Source organism: Podarcis vaucheri (genome assembly GCF_965113315.1).
Source record: "Podarcis vaucheri genome assembly, chromosome: 2".
NCBI classification, from domain to species: Eukaryota; Metazoa; Chordata; class Lepidosauria; order Squamata; family Lacertidae; genus Podarcis; species Podarcis vaucheri.
Window position 1 is genome coordinate 112,274,811 of NC_138760.1, and position 24,811 is coordinate 112,299,621.

General features: G+C 46.5%; 1 protein-coding gene across 1 annotated transcript in view; it reads right to left on the reverse strand.

Annotated features, from left to right (window-relative positions):
* The window catches only part of PLXNB1 (plexin B1), a 147,414-nt gene extending 122,875 nt beyond the window's left edge, over positions 1-24,539 (reverse strand). Inside the window, exon 1 of the mRNA XM_082209144.1 lies at positions 24,015-24,539. The gene's annotated coding sequence lies outside the window, so the exon portion shown is untranslated. The remainder of the gene's footprint in view (positions 1-24,014) is intronic.
* Positions 24,540-24,811: the final 272 nt, after the last annotated feature.

The following is a 24,811-nucleotide window of genomic DNA, read 5'->3' on the forward strand; positions in this document are numbered from 1 at the left end:
GAGGGGATTTAAGTAAGGTGCAAAAGGCTCACGCGAAAGAGCTTCTTTCGTTAGTAAGACAGACAATAGACAAAGTTCAAATTTCTCTAAAAGAGATTGAACAGCTACTGCAGGAAATAACTCATCAATGTCCTTTTTATCAAGCAGAAGGCTCATTGCAAATTAGCACATGGGAGAAAATCGGCAAAATTTTATTTTCTGAGCCACGTGCTCCAATCAGCTGCCTACTCACATGGCAAAAGTGTGCTAACGCCATAGCAAAATTAGAACAATCTTCTCTTTCAATTTCTTCACTGCTGGTAACTGAAGAAATCCCTTCCCCCCCCGCCATACCCTCTGATTTTGCCCCCTTTGTCTCCTTCATCACCTAGCCAAAATCCCCCTCCCTTTTCTCCTTCCCTTGCTCCTGCGTCGTCTCAGTTTACAAATTCCCCCCCCATCCCCCTCGGCCCCCCTTCTCTGCCTGAACAAGCAAATCAGCATGCCTTTGTCCCTTCCTCTTTGTCTCTAGACCATGCTGCTTTGCCAAAACAATATGGAGCCGTCCGTGCTGGGCTTTTACAGGCTAAGCAAGATGGGCTTTTTTCATTGGAAGAAACAGCTGCATGGGCTGGTGAAATGCCATTAATTTTTCCTCTCACATATCAAAATGCTCCTGGAGGTCAGCAATTACAAGTTTATCATGAAAAATTGCCTTATGCTGTCATGAAAGATCTAAGGAAAGCCATTAGTGATTCAGGTCTTAAATCTTCTTATGTAATGGGTATTATAGAGGGCATTTCTACCTCTTATACAATGATTCCGATTGACTGGAAAGATTTGATGAGGATGATGTTATCTCCTGCGCAATTTTTAGTTTTTGAAAATGAATTTAAACATGCAGCCATAGCTCTGGCTGATCCAACGCATATAGCAAGCCAGCTTTTCGGCGCTCCTCCATTTGAGACCCTGGCTGCCCAAGCCGTGTTGTCACCTTCACACTTTCAGCGCACTGCAACTTGCGTGCAGCGTGCATTTCGTAAAATTCCTGTCTCAGGACAGCCACTGAGTTCTTTTGTAAATGTTAAACAGCAGAATACAGAGCCATACCATCAATTTGTGGATAGACTGAAGGAATCTATCTGTAGACAGATAGATAATGAAACGGCTCAGAATGAGTTGCTAAAAAAATTGGCTTATGAGAACTCTAACACGGACTGTAAAAAAATGCTGCAATCAATCATAAGCCGTTCAACATATTCCCTTGCAGATTTGATAAAAGCGTGTTCGGAAGTAGGAAGTCAATCTCATACAATGTCTTTGTTTGCCAATGCACTTCAGGCTTCCGTGAGACCAACAGGAAACTGTTATAATTGTCACCGTCCTGGTCATTTTGCAAAGCAGTGCAAGGCCCAAGGTGGGACTGCACAGAAGAATAATAATGCAAATACCACGACCAGACCTTCCAAAAAATGTCCAAAGTGTGGAAAAGGCTATCATTGGGCAAATCAATGTAGGTCTCAGGGAAACTTCACTGGGCCCAGACTCTCGGGCCCGAAAGAATAGAGAGTTGTCAGCCTTTGGTTTCTGCTGCTGCAAAAGTTACTAAAAATATGCCTTCTGAATTTGCCATTGATTTGATTAATCAAGAGACCAAAAACACTGCATTGCCTGGTGAAATCATAATCATGGCCAGCCAAATGGCAGGTCCACTTCCTTCTAATATCACAGGTTTAATTTTACCTAAATTTTCTGCTGCAAAACAAGGCATTCATGTCATCCCAGGTGCCTTGCCTCCTGACTATGTGGGCACAATCATGGTTCAATTTTGGAGCCATATGCCCATGCAGTTAACAAAGGGTGAATCCTTTGCTCATTTGGTGATGCTGCCTTCACCACCTGATGTTGTTTGTGCTATTGACACTAATCTGCACAAGCTCTCTTTATCTTTTTCCCCACAGCTTCTAGCTGTGACCCAACGTATTGGAAGAGAGAAACTCCTTCGTAAGTATAAAATCAATGGAAAAATATTAGAGGGTCTGATAGACACTGGTGCGGATGTTTCGGTTATTTCGAGTAATTTTTGGGAACAAACTTGGCCGCTTGAAACTTCTCCTGAAGTGTGGGGCGTGGGAGGTAATCAGGCTTCTTGCAAAAGCGCACAGTGGCTGCCTGTCTCTTTGCCTGATAGCTCTGAAGTTATTGCATATATTCAGCCCTGTGTGCTCAAAATCCATCTTAATTTGTGGGGAAGAGATTTGTTGCAACAATTACAAGCAACCATTCAAATAAATGAGTAAGTTTGTGCTTCCACTTACTTGGAAGTCCACTGATCCTATATGGATTCCGCAATGGCCTCTTACTACAGAGAAATTGATTGCTTTGAGACAATTGGTCGATCAGCAATTATTAGCTGACCATATAGAACCTTCTGTCAGCCCTTTCAATAGCCCAGTCTTCGTAATTAAGAAGAAAAATGGAAAATATAGATTTTTGCACGATCTGAGGTCCATAAATAGCATCATTGAACCCATGGGGCCTTTGCAATGTGGTATGCCTAATCCAAATATGATTCCACATTCATATCAATTGGCTATAGTAGATCTGCAGGATTGCTTCTTCTCTATTCCCCTGCATGAAAAGGATCGCAAATTTTTTGCATTTACAATTCCAGAATTAAATAATAGTAGACCATCTAAAAGATACCACTGGAAGGTTCTGCCTCAAGGCATGATAAATTCCCCCACTATGTGCCAATATTTTGTGGATAAGGCACTTCAATCCTTTCGTCTTAAGTACCCACATCTTAAGATTCAGCATTATACGGACGATATCCTTTTCTATTCTCCAGTCCTTCCCCCTAATTGGAAACATGATTTAATAACCAGTTTGTCTTTGTATGGTTTAAAAATTGCTCCAGAGAAGGTTCAGGAATCTCCCCCCTTTCAGTATCTAGGACATAAAATGATAGCTAGTTATTCCATTCCAATAATCCCAGAACTTCATGTTTCAAAAACAATGAAATATGTACAACTGCAACAATTGCTGGGAAATATTAACTGGATAAGGCCTTATTTTAAAATCCCTCTTGAAGTGCTAAGGCCACTGTTTTCAGCCTTAAAAGGCCATCAATCTCCAGGTGAGCAAATCACCTTGAACTCTGATCAACTCAAAACTGTTGTACAGTTGAAAGCACTCATGCGTATTCATTGGGTGGATCGAGCGATTCCTAATGTTATGCCTGATTTGGTCATAATGACGGATTCTGTACAACCCTTTGCTGCAATTATTCAGAAAGGTCCATCAAAAGTTCATATACTAGAATGGCTTTATTTACATCATGCACCAAGAAACACAGTAAACCCTTTAGTGGATCTCCTTGCTCAGCTCATTAGCAAGGGACGACGACGTTGTAAGCATCTTTTTGGTGTTGATTGTAATCAAATTATTGTCCCTATGCCTTTAGAACAATGGGAAACAGCTCTTTCCACTAGCATGGATTTACAGTGTGCGTTCGCTGATTTTGTGGGTCAGGTGGATTGTCATATTCCACCCGATACTCGCCTGCAAATGAGCAAGCAATTCCCTATGTCTTTCTCTTCTATCATTTCCCCTGTTCCTTTGAATGCCCTGACTGTTTTCACTGATGGGGCTCCTTCTAGAGGAGTTGTTGCTTGGCAACAGAATGAGGAGTGGCATAGCCTGTACACTCTCCCACAAAAGTCTGCTCAGCGTTCTGAACTTGCAGCTGCTATAAAAGCTCTGCATTATTTTTCCTCACAACCAATTAACTTGATTGTTGACAGTTTGTATGTTTCAAACGTCATAAGCAGAATGCAAGGCAGTTATGTAAGTCCTTTATTAGATGATAACTTGTTGAGTCTCTTCCTGTCTTTGCAACTGCTTCTTTCTAATCGTTCTCACCCACTTTTTGTAGTGCACATTCGCTCTCACCAACCTTTTCCAGGTTTCATTTCAGATGGAAATGCAAAAGCAGATTCTTTGCTAAAGATTTTGCCTGTCTCTCCTATAGAAAGTCATGCTTTTCATCATCAAAATGCAAAAGCCCTTAGCCGCCAATTTCAAATTTCATTGGAAGAGGCGCGTGCAAATATTCAGCAGTGTCCTCAATGCTCCAATCAGATTGGCCATCCCAGCCCTGGTGTTAACCCTCGTGGACTGGAAGCCAATCAATTGTGGCAAATGGATGTAACCCATTTTGCCCCTTTCTCACCCTGGAAGTTTTTGCATGTCTGTATTGACACATTCTCAGGCTTCCTTTGGGTTACGCCTCAAAGAGGAGAGCAAGTAAAACATGTTTGCAATCATCTTGTTCGTGCAATGTCAGTTATGGGCAAGCCTCATTCTATAAAAACTGACAATGCCCCAGCGTATTGTGCAAAAGGCTTTGCTAAATTTTGTGAAACTTGGGATATTCATCATCTGTTTGGCATCCCTTATAATTCTCAAGGTCAAGCTATAGTTGAGCGCTCTCATCGTACCCTGAAAACTGCACTGAACAGGCAGGAAAAGAAAGCAGGCATTCCAAACTCACTTTCAGAAAAGGAAAGTTGGTTGTCAAGTGTACTCTTTACTCTTAATCATTTGAATATCTCCATACAGGATCACCAATCTTACACACGTCTTCAAAAGCATTTCCAGCAAAAGGAAATTCATCCAGCTCCACTGGTGCGCTATAAAATTCTACCCTCCAATGAGTGGAGTGAACCAGTGAAATTGATTACATGGGGTAAGGGTTACGCTGCAGTTTCTACTCCACAGGGTGCTCGGTGGGTTCCTGCACGTTGTATTCGGCTGCACCATGGCGTGGCGACAGGTTCTTCCGGATCCATTGCCTCAATTCAACCACCAACTCCAGATCACCCGCGATGTGACGTCCAGCCCCCCCAGGACTCGTAAGCGGGGACATCGCAATCCCCCAGTGACGTGGGGCCAAATAAAATCGCTCTCTCTTCAAGCTGAACAGTATAGGAGAGAACAGCAACTGGAAGCAAGCCCTACTAACCAGCTTCTATCCCTCATTGCTTGTCTTAATATGAATTCCATGATAATTCTCATTTTCAGTATTTTAATTTTGCCTCTCTCTACTTCAGCTCTTCCTACTGGTGATTCCACATCGTTAAATGTATGGGAATCGTTTGCAAGGACACTCAATGTCTCAGCATTTTGCCTTACTCAGCAAGTAGCCATTGGTGATATCCTTGGCTCTTGTCTCATTCCAGTTTGCCATGATCCTCATGACATACAGAATGATACTTGGTTTTTCTCATTCCTACCTCAAAATGATTCACTTCGTACCCTTGGATATAAAGGCTATCACAATTGGGGCACTCAAATGCGTGAACGCCCACCTTTAGCTATTGATTTGACAACACCATATGTGGCCTCTTATAATGCTATTTGTGCACGTATGGTCAACTGTACGAAACAGAACTGCGTGAAAATGGGCAAAAATAACTTCAATTGCTCTGATTATGTAAACATTTCTTATATATATAAGTACACAGAACTGCCAGCAGGCTGGTTTTGGTCCTGCCCAGGTTACACTTTCAATTACATTCCGGCAAACATTAGTCACGGTACACCTTGTTGTTTAAGCCGTCTGTCTATCATATTGCCTGGAAAACATCATTTCTCTTACTCTAGACATCAGCGTAGTGTTGAATTGTCTGATGACTGCGATGATCTTGTCTCTCTCCCTAGCAGGTCTGAATACATCTCTTTAGCTGTCTCTCTCTTAGGTGTTCCAGGTTTGGCTGTGCGTAATAGCGCAAATATTAATTCCTTAGCTTGCTCTGCAGCAAAATCCCTGAATATTACGTCTCAGGCGCTTCATCTTCTCAACACAGAGCAAGCCGAACTTCGCAACGGTTTATTAAGGTCGAAATCTACCTTGGACTACCTACTCATGGTACATCATTATGGTTGCGAACAATTCAAGGAAATGTGCTGTTTTAACATCACTGACAATTCTAAGGCCGTTCAAAGGCAAATTTCTCATTTCCAAAATCTCACTCATCACATTAAAAAGGATATCGGATTTTCCGGACTCTGGGATTCCTTTTCCTTGTGGTCTACGGCGTGGCTACCTAATCTCAATTGGCTACGCAATGCCTTTTATTATATCATTATTATTGTATGTATATTAATTTTGTTTTGTTGCTTTCTCCAATGCATTCCTAGCCTTACAAATCTTTTTTCTCGCCTTCTCTCTCCTCCACCACCACCTAGCGCGCTCCTTGCAGCCTATTATGCGAAATGGCAACGCCACCAGTAAGAAAAAACAAAAATAAAAGGGGAGATGTGGGTAGGATTATTTTGAGATTCGTTGGCACACCACTAATCTTGAAGTACTTTTGCCCCATCCACCCTAGCAGTTTTATTTCCGGCATTTGATGGCAAACCACTAATCCGGAAGTATTGTTGCTTTATTCACCTAGTTGCCTTACCTCGCAAAGAAGAAAAAAAAGGAGGAGATGTAGACATGTTATTTCTATGTGCCTAGTATAGTAAAACATTGGTTCTTTTCCTCCTGCATTCTGGGAATTATTTCTATCTTCTCTTTGCTTCTAAAACAGACTATAAGGCCTGTTTATAATCAATCACGCTTCTCTCTCTCTTTCACGCACAAGGCTAAAGGTCTGTGCCTGGCACAGATCTTTCTGTATAGCATTCCTTACATACCACACTTTTTCTCTTTTAGTTCACCTTTAGTTCACAATGATGTGTAAATCACAATGATGTGTTAATCCTCAATGTATAATTAATTGTGTGAGTTTATATAACAATCTAAACATTAGTAAACACCTTAGTCATAACATTATCAATCTTAGTCATAGGTGGATTAAGAGCTTATATGCCTGTCTAAATACAGCTCTAACATTCTGTCTTTCATGTGCCAAAGATCTATGAAGCTATGTAAGCCCGCCTTACATACAAATGAGCCAATAGGATTTCAGTTTCTTTGTCTTGTATTGAGCCAATCAGCCACTAGCACATTCGTGGCCATGCTTTTTGTAACTTTGAATAAAAGGAGATGCTGTGAGGCTAGAGGAGGATAGAATCTCTCTCTCTCTCACTTTCATCTGGCACACACGCAAGCTCTCTGAAAGAAAACATCTCGTTGTCTGTCTTTATTCATCTCTACAAACCTACAAATCCACACAGGAAAAAGTAGGAAAGGAGGGCATGATACAGGGGTGTGGCCTATGGAGAGTCTGATACGAGGGGCCTAGGCTGGGATGCAGGTCTCAGGTTCCCCACCCTTGGGTTATTGTAGTGGGAATGAGCCTGTGCATGTTTCATAGAATCATAGAATCATAGAGTTGGAAGAGACCACAAGGGCCATGGAGTCCAACCCCCTGCCAAGCAGGAAACACCATCAGAGCACTCCTGACATATGGTTATCAAGCCTCTGCTTAAAGACCTCCAAAGTAGGAGACTCCACCACACTCCTTGGCAGCAAATTCCACTGTCGAACAGCTCTTACTGTCAGGAAGTTCTTCCTAATGTTTAGGTGGAATCTTCTTTCTTGTAGTTTGGATCCATTGCTCCGTGTCCGCTTCTCTGGAGCAGCAGAAAACAACCTTTCTCCCTCCTCTATGTGACATCCTTTTCTATATTTGAACATGGCTATCATATCACCCCTTAACCTCCTCTTCTCCAGGCTAAACATGCCCAGCTCCCTTAGCCGTTCCTCATAAGGCATCGTTTCCAGGCCTTTGACCATTTTGGTTGCCCTCCTCTGGACACGTTCCAGTTTGTCAGTGTCCTTCTTGAACTGTGGTGCCCAGAACTGGACACAGTACTCCAGGTGAGGTCTGACCAGAGCAGAATACAGTGGCACTATGACTTCCCTTGATCTAGATGCTATACTCCTATTGATGCAGCCCAGAATTGCATTGGCTTTTTTAGCTGCCGCGTCAGGCTCACACAATCCCCGCTGTCCTCGCCCTGCATGGCCGTGAGTTCAGAAGCTTTCACTACCATTTTCGATAACTACAGTTTAGTTACAGTGGTACCTCGGGTTACATACGCTTCAGGTTACATACGCTTCAGGTTACAGACTCCGCTAACCCAGAAATAGTGCTTCAGGTTAAGAACTTTGCTTCAGGATGAGAACAGAAATAGTGCTCCGGTGGCGCAGCAGCAGCAGGAGGCCCCATTAGCTAAAGTGGTGCTTCAGGTTAAGAACAGTTTCAGGTTAAGAACGGGCCTCCGGAACGAAATAAGTACTTAACCCGAGGTACCACTCTAATTAGGGGTGCTAGGGGAGACGTATTATTATTAATTGAATTTATAGACTGCCCTATACCCGGGGGTCTCAAGGTGGTCCACAGAATAAAATCAAGATATAAAACCACAAAATACGAAATAAAAATAGAACTTTCAAAAAAAGGTACAGATCATTTGAGCACATCAACAACAAATCTTTATTTCGGCCGTGGACCAGCATAAGGAGGGAGGGGTACAATCGTTTAAAATCATTTAAAATCGAAACAAAAAACACATTTTGTTTTGTTTTTTAAAAAAACTAAAAGGAGTTAAAACAGAGTGTGTGTGTGTGTGTGTGTGTGTGTGTGTATGTGTGTGTGTGTATATATATATATAGATAGATAGATAGATCCATAAGCATCCAAAAGAAGCTAAGAAAGTCTAAAAGAAGGGTTAGGAACATCAGACAAGTTAAAGAGCGCAAAAGGCTAGTACAGTGGTACCTCTGGTTATGTACTTAATTCGTTCCGGAGGTCCATTCTTAACCTGAAACTGTTCTTAACCTGAAGCACCAGTTTAGCTAATGGGGCCTCCTGCTGCTACCACGCCGCTGAGCTACAAAGCCTCACTGAGCTACAAAGAGGGCTCAACTCTGGATATTGTGAATTGGAGAGTGCAGTGTCTCCTCACAACTCTCAGCACCCGTAACAAACCACAGCTCCCATAATTCTTTGGGGGAAGCTTTGACTGTTTAAAGTGGGCTTAAAACTGCTTTAAAAGGATGGTGCAGGTGTGCCCCTGGACTCCTATGTCTATAGCAGCTGGGTTACAGATTATATACAGTGGTACCTCGGGTTAAGAGCTTAATTCGTTCTGGAGGTGCCTCCCTTCTTAACCTGAAATTGTTCTTAACCTGAAATACCACTTTAGCTAATGGGGCCTCCTGCTGCTGCCGGGCCACCGGAGCACGATTTCTGTTCTCATCCTGAAGCAAAGTTCTTAACCCGAGATACAATTTCAGGGTTAGCGGAGTCTATAACCTGAAGCGTATGTAACCTGAAGCCTATGTAACCCGAGGTACCACTGTATATATAAGACCACAGCTATCAGTCTACTTTGGCCACCTCATGAGAAGAGAAGACTCCCTGGAAAAGACCGCGATGTTGGGATGTAAAAACAAGCTGATTCCCGGACCATCCGTGGGCCGGATTGAGAAGGCGATTGGGCTGCATCTGGCCCCCAGGCCTTAGGTTGCCTACCCCTGGTCAGGGCTTATACAAGATGCCTAGGGTTCAAAAACCCCGCTTAGCTATCAAGCTAACTAGACATAGCCTATATTGCAGGGTTACCATGAGGCCAAACAAGGCAGGGAAGAACTATGCATGCTACACACAAACTCCTTGGAGGAAGGGTGGGTAATATATGGCATAAATGTTTTTTAAAAGGCCAAATTCACCATCTACTAGTGGCTACGAAATTGCACTACTACTAGCAGCAGTTAACTACGACTGATTAGAGACTGATTGCCCAATTTCAGAATCTCAGAAATAAGTTTTTTAATCTACTTGGTTACACTTACATTTTACGGCACTTCAGTAAGCTCACAGAAGCTTACCTGGGGCTCTCCGCTGCCATCTCCCAGCCAGGTCGAGCTAAAACTTGCTCAGATTTAACAAGGTAGCAGCACCAGTACCCTCAAACCATTATTCTGCTTCAGCTTTTCTCCTCCAGGCCCCCAAGGCACCAATTTCCCGCATGATGCATCCTGCGTTGTTTTGCTTTCCGCCCCAGCAACCTCTCCTCTCACATTAACATGGGTGCATGTGCCAAAGCGACTAGGCCGTAGGTGTAAATGCCTCCAATTGCCGGAATCAGATGGCGAGCCGGTGCTCCTGGCAGGTGGGAAAACTATGTTCTGTGTCCTCTTTCCCTCCTCACGAGCATAATTTCTGCCTGCTATTGAGCGTGGGGCACAGAAGCGATAAGTGTTCCTATTTGGCTTTAAAGGAAAATGAAATGCGGACACACAAGCATGCTCCACAAAGGCAGGCCACACTCATGCCATACATTTGAAGCTGCTTTTAAAAAGTCGTGGCTTCAGTTCAGCTGCAGTTTGTTAAGGGTGCCTGGAGTTGTCAGGAGACCCCTCAGAGCTACAATTCCCAGAGTGACTGAACCGTCAATTCCTCTTCCCAGGGAACTCTGGGAATTGTAGTTCTGCCAGGGGAATAAGAGGCTTCCTATCAACAATCAGCACCCTAAACAAACTACACTTCCCAGAATTCTCTGGAAGAAGCCATGATTGCTTAAAGTGGTATCACAGCACTTTAAATGTTTGGTGTGAATGTGGCCTTAGGGAAGACAGTACTACCAAGGTCTCTTAGTTTAAGTGTGAACAGGGAGGTTCGTCTGACGCCTTCCTTACATATCTTTAGGCACCAGGCAAAAAAAAACCCGTTTCTCTGCTACCAGGCCTTTGGCTGATTAATATTCTACAGCCTTTTAAATGTGTTTGTGGCAGAGGGGGTTATTGCTTCGCTGATTCTGTTTTAACTACAGTGGTACCTCGGTTCTCAAACGTAATCCATTCAGGAAGACCATTCAACTTCCGAAACGTTCAAAAACCAAGGCGCAAAGGGCTGGCTGCAAGTTCAATTGGAAAAATTGAAATACACGCAGCGGAAGCCGTTCAACTTCTGAGGCGCGTTTGAAAACGGAAGCAATTACTTCCGGGGCGTTCGAAAACCGAAACGCTTCCGAGACACTAAAAAACGAGGCACCACTGTATTTATTTGTGCTTTTGTTGGACCAGAGCTCCCATCAACCCCAGCCACTATGGCCAATGGTCAAGGAGGATGGGAGTTGTAGTCCAACAACATTTGGAGGACCACAGGTTCCCCATCCCTGGAGCACCAGAGGCTGAGAGGAAACTGCAGGGGGGTTTTAGGCTGGTTGCTATCAGAGGCAGAGTGCTGGGTTTGATGGTCCAATGCAACAAGTATGAGGGACCTTCCTCAGGAGTCTTTCCAAGGCCCAAGCAGAAGCAACTTAAGGCACTTCGACGGGCTGCCCTTTGGTGTGGAGGGCAGCTTTTAGCACTGCATTTTAAAATCTGTTTTATTGCATTTTAAGGTGCTAGTTTTACGTCTTTCAAAATATGTATTCACCCACCAGAGCCTGAGGAAATGGGCAGGTTTACAAGAAAACACTTGTGAATCACTTGAGCCTCTTTGAAGACTACTTGGAAACTACAACTGCTTCAGAACAGCAGCCAGGTTGTTAACTGGGTCCTGCCATTCTGAACATTTTTCAACAGTGTTAAAAGTTCTTGACTGGCTTCCAGTTTGTTTTCTAGTCACAATTCAAAGAGCTTATTTTGACCTGTTGTATGTATAATGGGGGACGCGGGTGGCGCTGTGGTTAAAAGCCTCAGCGCCTAGGGCTTGCCGATTGAAAGGTCGGCGGTTCGAATCCCTGCGGTGGGGTGCGCTCCCGCTGCTCGGTCCCAGCGCCTGCCAACCTAGCAGTTCGAAAGCACCCCCTGGTGCAAGTAGATAAATAGGTACCGCTTACCAGCGGGAAGGTAAACGGCGTTCCGTGTGCTGCGCTGGCTCGCCAGATGCAGCTTTGTCACGCTGGCCACGTGACCCGGAAGTGTCTCCGGACAGCGCTGGCCCCCGGCCTATAGATGTGAGATGGGCGCACAAACCCCAGAGTCTGTCAATACTGGCCCGTTCGGGCAGGGGTACCTTTACCTTTACCTTTACTTATGTATAATGGCACAGGAGGAAGGAATTAGCACGCCTGAGGAACCCCAAGCATCACAAAAGGATAGGGGCAAAAGCGGGAGAATGGAATGGAGTGTCCTGCAAAAGGGCATGGCTGGCTTAAACAGGGGAACTCCATTTTGCTGCAGGTCTCACTGGTAAAGCTCTAAATGACCTGGGATCATAATACCCAAATTGCTGCGGTCTTGTGGTAGACCACTTTTGGTGCCCGTGAGGTTCAGCTGGCCCTTACCCAGATGCCAAACAAGAGGTGGGAATTACTTTTGAGTAAACACGCACAGGGTTGTGCTGTGTAAGTACTTGGCTTTAGCTAGGCTAGCTGAAAAATCCATGAGAGCTTTCCCCTCCACAAGACATTTAAAATTGGAATACGAATGCACGTTTTATCTGACCTTGAGTTTGTGTTTTATTCTTTTAATTGTCTCATTAGCAGCACATCTTTCAGCTCTGGCATGAAAGACACCTTGAACTTTTCAAGTCATAGAATTCTAAGTACACAAGCCCATCAAGGAAAGGAGTTGGCAGAACATCTGTAAATCTGTGCCTTGTTACCAAGTGTGTGCTGTGGGTTAGGATCACCATCATTCTTATTATATTTGTTACTCATCCTTGACCATAAGGTACCAGGGTGAATTATATCTATATATTAAAAAATGCAATACAACACAATAAAATAACCCTACCCCAAAACACCATACAGTATACGTGTCAATTAAGGTCCTTTTTAAAGGCTACATCAACTCCATTACAAGTTGAAGAAAACATAGCTTTTTTGTAGTGCATACTCATGAAAATCGTTGATGAGAGGTATTTGACTTTCCTAACTCCTGAGGGGAACCAGAGCCCCAGGGGAGGCCGTTTGTAACTGTATGTATGGAGCTCTGAAGCAAAATCTGCCATAGTAAAAGGGTGGCTTTCGAAGCGGGAACAGGAAGGTGTCAGTTGTCCCAGTATGGGGCCAGCCCTATCATTATGCAGACTGAGGTGGATGCCTCAGGGGGAGAAATTGGGTTGTCATTAAAAGAAGCACAAATTTATTATTGCCGTAAAGAGGTGGAGAGGCACTTGTGGGGTTGTGCCACAAAAAGGGGGGGGGGAACAACTTGACTAGGCACCATGACAGGAGAGAAAAGGGGAGGCACTATGATGGGGAGCACCATTTGCTCCTCTACCTCAGACAGCAAAATGTCTTGGACCAGCCCTGCCACTGTGACTGCGTTGTCTGAAACGTCCGTAATAAAATATATCACAGTAAATTGGAAATTACTGCTTTTGGTTACATTAACAGCCTCACATGAAACACCATCTCTAGTTAAGGAGAAGGGCTGAGGAACAAAGGTCAATAGCTGGGGGGTTATGGGACTTGTAGTCCAACATCATCTCTAGAAGACCAAAGCAGGGCCCTCTTTAGCATACGCAGCGCCAGGGTGCAAAAATCTGCCTGGCACGCCCCCCCCCCCAGATTGCCCAGAGTTGTCGACATTTTTTAGGGGGGGAACCCCAAAGTTGTTTAGCTTTTTAAAGAAAGGTTCCCCAGAGTTGTCAACCTTTTTTTAGGGAGCTGACACCACGATTATCTAAGCTCAGGAAAAGAAAACAGGAAACATAAGGAGCCTAGCGCAACAAACCAGCCCAAGGCATCAGCGTCGGCGACTGAGTGAAGCCGGGCGCCTCATGGCATAACCAGCGTGCGCTGGGTGGGCCTCTCCACGGACCTACGCCAATCCCAGGCACACAGAAGGGCAGAGCCAGCCGGCCGCCTCAGCACCTTGCTGGCTCGCTCACCCCTGAACTCACGGCGCAGAGCCTACCACGGCAGAATAGCCCACCATGGCGCTCCAACCGACGGGCAGCCTCTTCCCCAGACTCCAACTCTCGGGCCCCGGACTCTCAGCCATGCGCCCCAGAGAGCCCGGCGCCCAGGTGCCCAGCACCCCCGGCGCCTATGGTAAAGACAACCCTGGGCCAAAGGTTAGCCACCCCCAAGGCTCTCAGATAGCAGTACTACTCTGGAAGGCCCAAAGGAAACATCATATGCTCATTGTTGTTCAATGCAGACTTAACATTACAAACTTAAACCACCATTAAAGTCTTATTGTTATTCCTTGCCAAAAGGAAGTTGGGGAAATGTGAGGATTTGTGAGGGACAATACAGTGGTACCTCTGGTAACGAATTTAATTTGTTCCGGAGGTCCATTCTTAACCTGAAACCGTTCGTAACCTGAGGTACCACTTTAGCTAATGGGGCCTTCTGCTGCCGCCGCCGTGCAATTTCTGTTCTCCTCCTGAAGCAAAGTTCTTAACCCGAGGTACTACTTCCAGGTTAGCGGAGTTTGTAACCCAAGGTGTTTGTAACCCAAGGTGTTTGTAACCCAAGGTACCACTGTATGTCTCTCCCATATCAGTCTCTACAACCACAGAATGCGCTGTAACCCTCCAATGGTTTGACTTCCCCATCAAAGGCACACTCATCCATTGTCTTCTGAGACAGACAGATGCCAACAAGTTGGACTAGGTATAAGGTAGCTTCCTAAGATAATAAATAACCTTTATACCTTCTTCATTTGCCTTTTCAGTCTAGTTCCTACCTGCCCCCACACAGGGGCTAACTCAACCTTCCATCCATCTTTGCAACCTGGACTTTCTGTGCTCCATCTTTCTCCTAGTCTGGCTCCAGAATATGGCACCCCGGGCATTGTTAGAGAACTAAGAGAGGGAAAGAAGGAGGGACTCTGGCCGGAGCCAAAATGAGCAGCAGAAAGGAGCCTGCAAAGATTTCCATGCCAGCACATTCTCCCAGGAGATTAACAGTGTGCTATGGGGAAAAGGGGAGGGCGATCTTTAACAAAGCTGTTTCCCAAATGAGATTTTACAAAACTACAACAGATGTAGAGGGAAGGAAGAGGGGGACTGGTAAATTATTAACCTGTTTGGCTAATTTGCAGATGGAGAGAGAGAGAGAGCGTGTTCGTTTGTGCAGCAGCGAGAACAATTTAATACAGATTTCTCGCAAAACACAAAACTAATTTTACTGATCAAGTCCATGCTGGCAACAAGGAATTGCTGCAAATGCAGATAACACACATAAAGTCATCAGGGAGACCCTTGCAAGCATTCGGTAGCTGAGAAAGAGGAGACATTCCCAGATCTCCTGCATGCATTATCTGTACTGGAGATCAAATATAAAGTATTTGGCTTCTTTGACACACTTCCTTCACCTGGAACGAGCAGCTCCCACAAACACCCACAGTAAGGTGTGATTCATTTTGTCACTGGTGCCAGGAGCTTGTGGCTGATGTAGAAAAATGAGAGGGAACCACAGCAGAGGCTTAAGGAGATAAAGGATGATAGCTACGGGATAAGAGTGATGAATTTAGCAAAGGATATTGCAAACTGTGCAACAGAACGCCTCCCATCACGTCTCTGGCTACTGCAGACTGGCAGGTGCTTTCCATCTGCTGCCTTCTGTGATTCTGTTCTTTGTCCTGTGATTGGGGCACATCAGAAACTTAGGTAAAGGTAAAGGGACCCCTGACCGTTCAGTCCAGGCGCGGACGACGCTGGGGTTGCGGCACTCATCTCACTTTACTGGCCAAGGGAGCCGGTGTACAGCTTCCGGGTCATGTGGCCAGCATGACTAAGCCACTTCTGGCGAACCAGAGCAGCGCATGGAAACGCAGTTTACCTTCCCACCGGAGCAGTACCTATTTATCTACTTGCACTTTGATGTGCTTTTGAACTGCTAGGTGGGAAGGAGCTGGGACTGAACAATGGTAGCTCACCCCTTTGCGGGGATTCGAACCGCCAACCTTCTGATCGGAAAGCCCTAGGCTCCTTGGTTTAGCGTCCCTATCAGAAACTTAAGCAACCCTTAATCTCTGCACGTGCAAGTACTTCCTTGCTTGCCACTGGAAATCCTCCACCCTCAGTGTGAGGATTGTTGGCATATTTGAATGTCATACCAATGGCATTCAATCAGAAACATTGCTGGCTGTCAGAGAGCTATTTCGGCCATAATGAGATCATCTTGTGAGTTTCAGGTGGGAGATGAACAGAAGTCCCATTGTCAGTCTTTCCCAAAAAGCAGCAGAATGAACATAGGAACCTGTCAGTGTCGGATGCTTGGTCCGTCTAGGTTGTTTTTGTCCACACTGATTGGCAGTGGCTCTCCAGGGTCTCAGACACTCGTCTTCCCCAGGCAAAGTATGTGAAGCTCCTCCCCAAGATATCACAGTATTGTGGACTTATCACAGAATTGGAAGAGACCACGAGGGTCATCTAGTCCAACCCCCTGCAATGCAGGGATCTGTTCCCCAACACGGGGCTCGAACTCAGAACCCTGAGATTAAGAGTCTCATGCTCTACTGCCTGAGCTATCTCAGAGCATCAGTTGGGAGCACACCCTAATTATTTTAATGCGCCCATGAATTAAAGGTAAAGGTAAAGGTACCCCTAACTTTAGGTCCAGTCGCAGACAACTCTGGGATTGTGCGCTCATCTCGATCTATAGGCCGAGGGAGCTGGCGTTTGTCTGCAGACAGCTTCCGGGTCATGTGGCCAGCATGACTAAGCCACTTCTGGCAAACCAGAGCAGCGCACGGAAAAGCCGTTTACCTTCCGTCCAGAGCAGTACCTATTTATCTACTTGCACTTGGACGTGCTTTCAGACTGCTAGGTGGGCAGGAGCAGGGACTGAGCAACGGGAGTTCACCCCGTCACGGGGATTCAAACCGCCAACCTTCTGATCAGCAAGCCCTAGGCTCTGTGGTTTAGACCACCGCGACACCTGCATCCGCCTCCCATGAATTAGTCATGGCCAAAATGGCCCATTCATGGGCTGAGGAGGGCTTTTCCTCGCCTCGCCCATTTCAGACAATAAATAAATAAACACCCCCACCTCACTGCCTGCTTTATTATGAGTGAACAAGGCACACAGGTAAGCAAAACACAAGTGGGTGCCTCATCACATTTGCCTCAACGCTCCGTTGAGGTCTAACTTCCTCAATGGTGTTTCTGAACTTTCAGCTTTCCCCTCTACAGTGGTACCTCAGGTTAAGTACTTAATTCGTTCTGGAGGTCCGTTCTTAACCTGAAACTGTTCTTAACCTGAAGCACCACTTTAGCTAATGGGGCCTCCTGCTGCTGCCATGCCGCTGGAACACAATTTGTGTTCTCATCCTGAAGCAAAGTTCTTAACCCGAGGTAATATTTCTGGGTTAGCAGAGTCTGTAACCTGAAGCCTATGTAACCTGAAGCGTATGTAACCTGAGGTACCACTGTACTTAGACCAGTGGTTCTCAAACTTTTTTTTCCTCTGGGCCACACTTTCAGAACAAAACTTTGCTCACTGAATTTGTAACTGATAAGAAATACATTGGAAAACACACAGAAGCAACTCCTAGCCCTGCTTGATTTACAACACAGAACACAAATACTTTGTATTATTATCATGGGACACCCAGAAAAGTATAAAACAACACAGCTACATGAGAACATGAATCATTCCCAAAATATAATTATAAACGAGCCTCTTAAATATGAAGCATGTATACAAACTGCTCTTGCCGGGTAATCTCATTTAGGTGAGGCCTAATTTGAGACAAACTCTCATCTTCTCACACAAAGAAGCCTTTCTCTTTTCTGATCTTTTGTATTTGTTGAAAATCCCTGTTCACAACAATATGTTGTCAAGAACCATAGCAGAATAGCCAATATTCTTGAAGAGAGGCTTAGATACTGTTTCTGGTTGTTTATCCCTCCCCCCCAAAAAATTATTTTGATACTATACTATGCTGTACTCTATTACAATGCACTGACATGTTTAAATGTTTCTTTAATTGTCCATGAATCTTTCCGCAACACTTGCCACACCCTTTGAGAACCACTGCAAACCTTCCCACACAAACTTGCCATGTGCTTTACTTTTCTGCAAGGCCATTTGTACACCTTGAAAGCAACGCAGAACTTTTAACAATACAGATAGCTGCTGCAAGTTACCTGCCGTGTGTTTGGGTAGCCTGCGGCCTATTTTACAAACATTGAGAGCACCCAAAGCATTCAAGGCCACCCAACGATGCAAAGGGAAACTGGCCTGGGTTTCCTGCAGAAGGTGAAAGTTCTCCGGCACAAACAAGGCTTTGCTGCTTCCAGTGCCAGGGCTCCAGAAGTGCCATGAATCTTTAATGTCCATGCTTTTTTAAAAAAAGATGTTATGTAATTTTCTTTTTAGGATGACAACCAGAGATGTCGGCCTTGAATGCACACACCAATACCTCCAGTCTCTCAGCTACCCTTTTTCTCCAAGTATCCCAAAACGTTTAAATTAAGACTCCTGCAGCACCTTAAAGAGGAACAAATTTATGGTGGAATAAACCTTTGTGGATTCATGTGCTAGTAAACCACCCATGCGGGCTCATCATGCATGTGTCTTCCTGCTTTCACCTTTTTAACCTTAACTTTGGAAACAATTCTTCTCTCTACTATGGATGCATTGTACACCCCGCACCTCATGACCTTCCTGTTGTCGCTGGACTCCAACTCCCATCAGCCCCAGTCAGCATGGCCAATGGCCAGGCATGATGAGAATTGTAGTCCAGCAACATGCACAGTCTCCCTCTCAATCTGTCAGTCAGAACAGGATGACAATGGAACCAATAGAGGGGAAAGCGTTCTCCCTTGCTGGAGATCTTCAAACGGATGCTGAACCATCATGTGCTCAAAAGTTTGCACTGGCTGCCCATCCGTTACTGGGCCAGGTTCAAGGTTCCTGGGTCAATTTACAAAGCTCTTAACAATTTGGGCCCGGGATACCTCAAGGACTGCCTGATCCCTTATATCCCTGCCCTGATCACTGACGTCTTCAAGGGAGTAACACTGTTAATGGTCCCCCATTGCTTGGATGCACCAGAGTCGTGCTCTCAGTATTGTGGGCCCAATTTTACGGAAGTCTTTCCAGCTGAGGTCAGACAGGTTCCCTCCCTACTGAACTTCCAGCACTATTATTATTATTATTATTATTATTATTATTATTATTCCAGCAGGCGTTTTAACTGATTGTTTTGTTTTGTTTTTGTATTGTGTCTTTGTAAACTGCTACTGTAGTTAAGTGGCGTATAAATTGTTTAAATAAATGAATAAATCACAAGCACGCATAAGCCAACAACTGGGTGTTCCCTGATCACACTACAGAGTAAAAGGACCCCTGGATGGTTACGTCCAGTCAAAGGCGCTCATCTCGCTTTTCAGGCCGAGGGAGGCGGCGTTTGTCCACAGATAGCTTTCTGGTCATGTGGCCAGCATGACTAAACCGCTTCTAGTGCAACGGGACACCGTGACAGATAATAATAATAATATTTTACTATTTATACCCCGCCCATCTGGCTGGGTTTTCCCAGCCACTCTGGGTGGCTCCAAACAGAATTAAAAGCACAATAAAACACCAAACATTAAACACCTGCCTAAACAGGGCTGCCTTCAGATGTCTTCTAAAAGTCAGATAGTTGTTTATTTCCTTGACATCTGATGGGAGGGGATTCCACAGGGTGGGCACCACTACCAAAAAGGCCCTCAGTGCACAGAAATGCTGTTTACCGTCCCACCATTGTGGTACCTATTTATCTACTTGCACTGGCATGCTTTCGAACTGCTAGGTTGGTAGGAGCTGGGATAGAGCAACAGGAGCTCAGCCCGCCGCAGGGATTCGAACTGCCGACTTTCACCGATCAGCAAGCGCAAGAGGCTCAGTGGTTTAGACCACAGCGTCACAGTGAAGGACTGTTGAGAAGCTGGACAGATGGATGCATGGGGCATCCATAACCTTCAACGTCCATGTTGCACATCAGATTATGAAGGCTCTTGCTTAGAAAAACCTGGTCTTAGTCTTACGGACGCCTTGTTCCTTGTTGCAAGAGACTAACATGGCAACCCTCTGTGACTGCAAACATACGCAGGGAGACCACAGCACCAAATATAGTCTTCCAAAGCATTCATTTGTACACATGGTTATATTGGGGCTCTTTTCTTCTCACACCCACGCACCCGGTGACTTAGCCTCTGCTGAACGAATGAAACGAGATCTCGGCACCACCCACTTGACCCCAGTAAATCAAAGAGCCGGCAGCCAGCAGCAGAGTTGCCAGATGTCCTTCATTTAAAGGAATGTCCCTTCCTCTCCCCCAAGTCAACCCGGCACAGCGTCCCATGGAAGTGGTCCATTATTTTTGGACTTTTGACCCAGCCGCGTTGTCAGCTTGATTGGAAATGCAGTTAAGTGGCTTGGGCCGCAGATGCCCCCAACAGCCGATGGGGCGACAATAGGATTTGGCCTAAAAGAAAAGGCGGTGGCTTAACAAAGCCCCAAGCCCAGCCTCTGCCTGGAGGAGAGGGAGCGAGGGCCTCCCCCCCCCCTCCCCAAATCTTCAGGGACTCTTCCCATTTCTCTCCAGCGCAGGGGGTGACATCTGCTGGCAAACGGTCACACCACAATGTGCTACATTTGCTCCTCTGCAGGCAGCGCAAGGTGATGAAAGTGGCCGTCTGCCACAGCTGTTAGCTAAGAGAGTCTTGAAGCTCCCCCTCCTCTCTTTTGATTTGCATCTGACACACTTGCAAAGGAAATCTCCTGGCAACCCACCCACAGCGCAGGCTCCGGCTAATAACACTGTCCTTCCCAAAGCACGAATTCCCTCTCTCAGGGTCAGCCGCAGCAAAGTTTGGCAACTTTTCTAAAGAAAGGCAATTATTTTGTACTATGAGTCCACAGCTAGTAATATTTATTGTCAGGATAGATGCCCAAGTCTACATTGCTACAGGAGAAGGAGTGGTCCTTTTGGGGAAGAATTGGTGTTTTTTTAAAAGGGGAGGGTCTCACGTCTCAGGTTTTCTGTACTACAGTGGTACCTCTGGTTACGTACTTAATTCGTTCCGGAGGTCCGTTCTTAACCTGAAACTGTTCTTAACCTGAAACACCACTTTAGCTAATGGGGCCTCACGCTGCCGGAGCACGATTTCTGTTCTCATCCTGAAGCAAAGTTAGTAACCTGAGGCACTATTTCTGGGTTAGCATAGTCTGTAACCTGAAGCGTATGTAACCTGAAGTGTATGTAACCCGAGGTACCACTGTATTCAGTAGCTAGAGGGCCAGTGGGAAAGGCAAAATACCACTAGCTGTTCTCACTAACTCTCCCAGCAAGCGGATACTAGGTTTTCTTAACCCCCCCCCACCCTGAAAACAAGCCCAGTTATTCCAAACTGAAAGGAAAGCGTTCCCGAACGAAATGTCGTATTGACAGATTACATACCCACTGGGTGCGCTAATGGCAATAATGACTCCTTTACAGGGAAATCCCAACCCTGTCTAGCCCAGAAGTTCTGCTGGATTCAGATGGGAGGAAGGGCTGTTGCTGAGTGGCAGAGCATCTGCCCTGTCAGCAGCAAGTCCCAGGTTCAGCCTCCAGGAACTCGCAGGTTCAATCCCCAGAGTGGGATTGTCCAGCGTCCAAAATGCTGGGGAGCTACTGCCATTTGTGTAGTGACAACACTGAGCTAAAGTGGCCACTGGACTGACTCAGCAGAAGGCAGCTTCCTATGTTGCAAAGGGGTTTACTCCCAGGTTAAATGGCGCTTGGATTGCAGCCTCAGTTGTGACCCAACCGGGGTCAGGGGAAAGTAGGACCCTGCCTGCTTTTACCATTTTCTTATTTTTTAAAAAACAATATTTTTATTGGGTGAAATTTCTGCAAGCGTAACAAACATCACAAATAAACAAAAGAGAACAAATACTACAACAAATTAAAAAAGAAAAAGAAAGTCACTTTGTTATTCTGACATCTGATGAATGAGTACAAAGGCTATGCTCTGTCAGAGGCTGCATGACACAGAATTCCAGTTGTTGGGAATCACAGGTGGGCAGTGCTGCTGCGCTCATGTCCGGCTTGGAGGTTTCCCACAGGCATCTAGCTGGCCACTGTGAGAACAGAATGCTGGACTAGATGGGCAACACTGGCCTGAATCAACAGGGCTTGTCTTGTGATCTTAAGGCTTGCATGGACCAAACTACACATGATGCTAACACTCAGCTTGGTGCTGCAAGTGTCCTTCCCTTTTTTTAGCCATAAACATCTGCCTCTGGGGGGACCTGATCCGGACTGGGACCACAGCCTGCAGGAGTCAGGGGTTTAACCCAAGCCACAATCCTGACCCCCCCAAAAAAAAAAAATCCGGAAGGGGGGATCCTCTGTGTGAATTATAAACTCTGTTAATAAATGAATCTGTCTTAAATGAACAACTTCTAACATGCTCACAAAGCACACACAGGCTTGATTCTGAATTAATTGCCATGTAATAACTACCGTTTGCCCAGGAAACTGTACATAAATTTTTTACTACCTCATTAACATGCACAGAGGGGGAGAGAGGGTGAATCATCCCATTCGCCTCTTTGATTGGGATGAGCACAAAAGGATGGTCAAATGGGGAACTAAACCTAACAATTAAGTGATTTTAAGCAAGTGGTTGTTGGGGGTTTTGTTTACTCAGAAACCGCCAACTCTGCAGACAAAGTTCTTGCACACCATCAAATCTGGGAAGGCTTAGCCTAAAAGTTGGGAGGTGAGAGTGCAAACTGAGATCTTCTTCACTTGTACTGAACATCTCCGTGAATCTTGTTGCTAGCAGATCACAAGAAAGGTGTGCGTGTGTGTAATAATGTACACAGGGAGGGACACTCCCTGTTCCAAACACAGAGCAAAAATCGCTGGAACCTTTGCAGGGCTATCATCAGTCTCCCCTTCAACGGGACTTTCCCTCTCTAAAGTCCTTCAGCCTCTCCCCCTAAGCACGCACATGGGCAAAAAAGTACATCGGCTATTCTGTCCCCCCTCCCTATTGCGTGCTCCCCAACTCCCCATAATATAGGCAGGTTTCAGAGAGGAGCATGGGGCTCTCCCCGCATCCACCCCACTTCTACCTCCTTCTGGTAAGCAGGTTTCATGTTTCTTCCTGAGCTCCCAGTGGGACAAACAAGCACCTCCATCTGAACAAAGGAGACAGAGGGGGTGGGAACAAGTCCAGCCCTCCAGTGCTCGGAGGGGAAGGGTCTCTGCTGCTGCCACTGCTGGATGGCTCTCCTTCCTCCCCCCCCCCCTTCCTCCTCCTCCAGACAAATGGGACAGGGAGATGGGGGCCACTCTAGAGGGCTAGGATGGCTGAAACCGAGAGATTCCCAAGGAACACTGCTGGTCTCTTTGGAGGGAAAAGTCCAGCCAAACCCATCTTCCCTTGGCAAGGCTTAAAAGTGGCAGAAATGCGCCCTTATCCCCCCCCCCACACCCCTCTTGCTAGGCTGCCGGGGTGGGGCTGCAAGCGAAATGGGGGAGGCGAGCGGGCAGGCAAGAATAAAAGGGTCATTCTGGAAGGCCGGAGGCTCTCCTTGTAAACACACCTCGCTCTCCCGAGGACGCAGCGGCCGGCCAACTCACACACAGACACACACAGATGTGTAGACAAGCGCTCCTCAGTGCCCGGCGAGGGAGGCGATGCCGGCCTCCCACCCCACCCCCCAAACCAGATCGGAGGCCTCCCAAATAAGTTCCGAGGGACCCGGCCAAAGAAGCCGCCCAAACCCGATGCCCTTTTGCGCGGCGTGGAAAAGTTCCATTCAAAAGCCGCGTGCGCCGCCTCGATTGCGCCGGGAAAGGGAAGGGAAGGGAGGGTAGGTGGAATGAATGGGCGCCGGAGGGGAAAACTTGGAAAGAGGAGGTGCAGAAAATGAGAAACGGGGGGGGGGGAGGAGACGGGGGGGGGCTCTGCGCGATCCCCCTTTCCACCATTCTCAATGCAAAAAATATTAAGCACACATACCACAAAAAGCTTACTTTCCCTTCTTTTCTTTTCTGGTGTTGCTGCTTCTCCCAGCCCGGGCAGAAGCCACCAGGTCTTGGAGGGAGCGTGCAAACAAAAGAGAACGCAAATTTAGCCGCGGGTGGGTGGGGGAAAAACAAGCGAGCAACTCACCCAAAATGCCATCTCCGGCGAAAGTGCACCGGGGAGGAGGCGGAAGAGAGCAGGGGTGCTGGATCAAGTCGTCTTCTCCCTTCTTGCTCCAGGACAATAATAAGGGACGTGAAAGCAGTTAAGTAGCAGAGCCTCTTCCGCGCACAGCACTCTTCCGCACCAGCTGCAGCCGCCAGGGTCCCCCGTCACCTTCGCACTAGGGTGTGTGTATGTGTGTTTGTGTGGTGTGTGTATGTGGGGGGATTTCCAACTCCCGGGATCGTGCCTGTGTCAGCAAGCCCCCGCGGTTATCCCTCCTCTTCCTTGGGCGATCGGGGTGCGCGGAAAAGGCACGGCTCCTCCAGGCACGCTACCGCGGGGCGCCCCAAGCGATCCGTCGAGTTTCCTTGGAAGGGTGCGCGGCGCGCACACTCACACGCGCACAAAAACCCGGGAGGGCGACGCGGCTGCTGCTGCTGTGTGCGCAAAAGTAGTTCTGCGGCCGGCCCGCCGCTAAGCAAACAAGGAGGCAAGGCGAGGGAGCCCCTGCTGAGAGCGAGCGGCTACTGCAAAGAAAAAAAGAGGAGAGAGAGTGAATGAAGGGCGGACAAAAGCCAAGCCAAGCCCCCAGAGCTGCTCCTTCTCTCTAACCCCCACAACTCCGCCTGGAATGGTACACAGCGCTGAACCCAAGTGGGGAGATCCCTTTGGCAACATAAGGCGGACCCAGGAGACCACCGCGCTGCCTGGGACTTTAGTAATCCCCGGGCCATAGAAAGGGTAAGACAGGAGCGCATGGGTTCGCCCCGCTCTCCAGC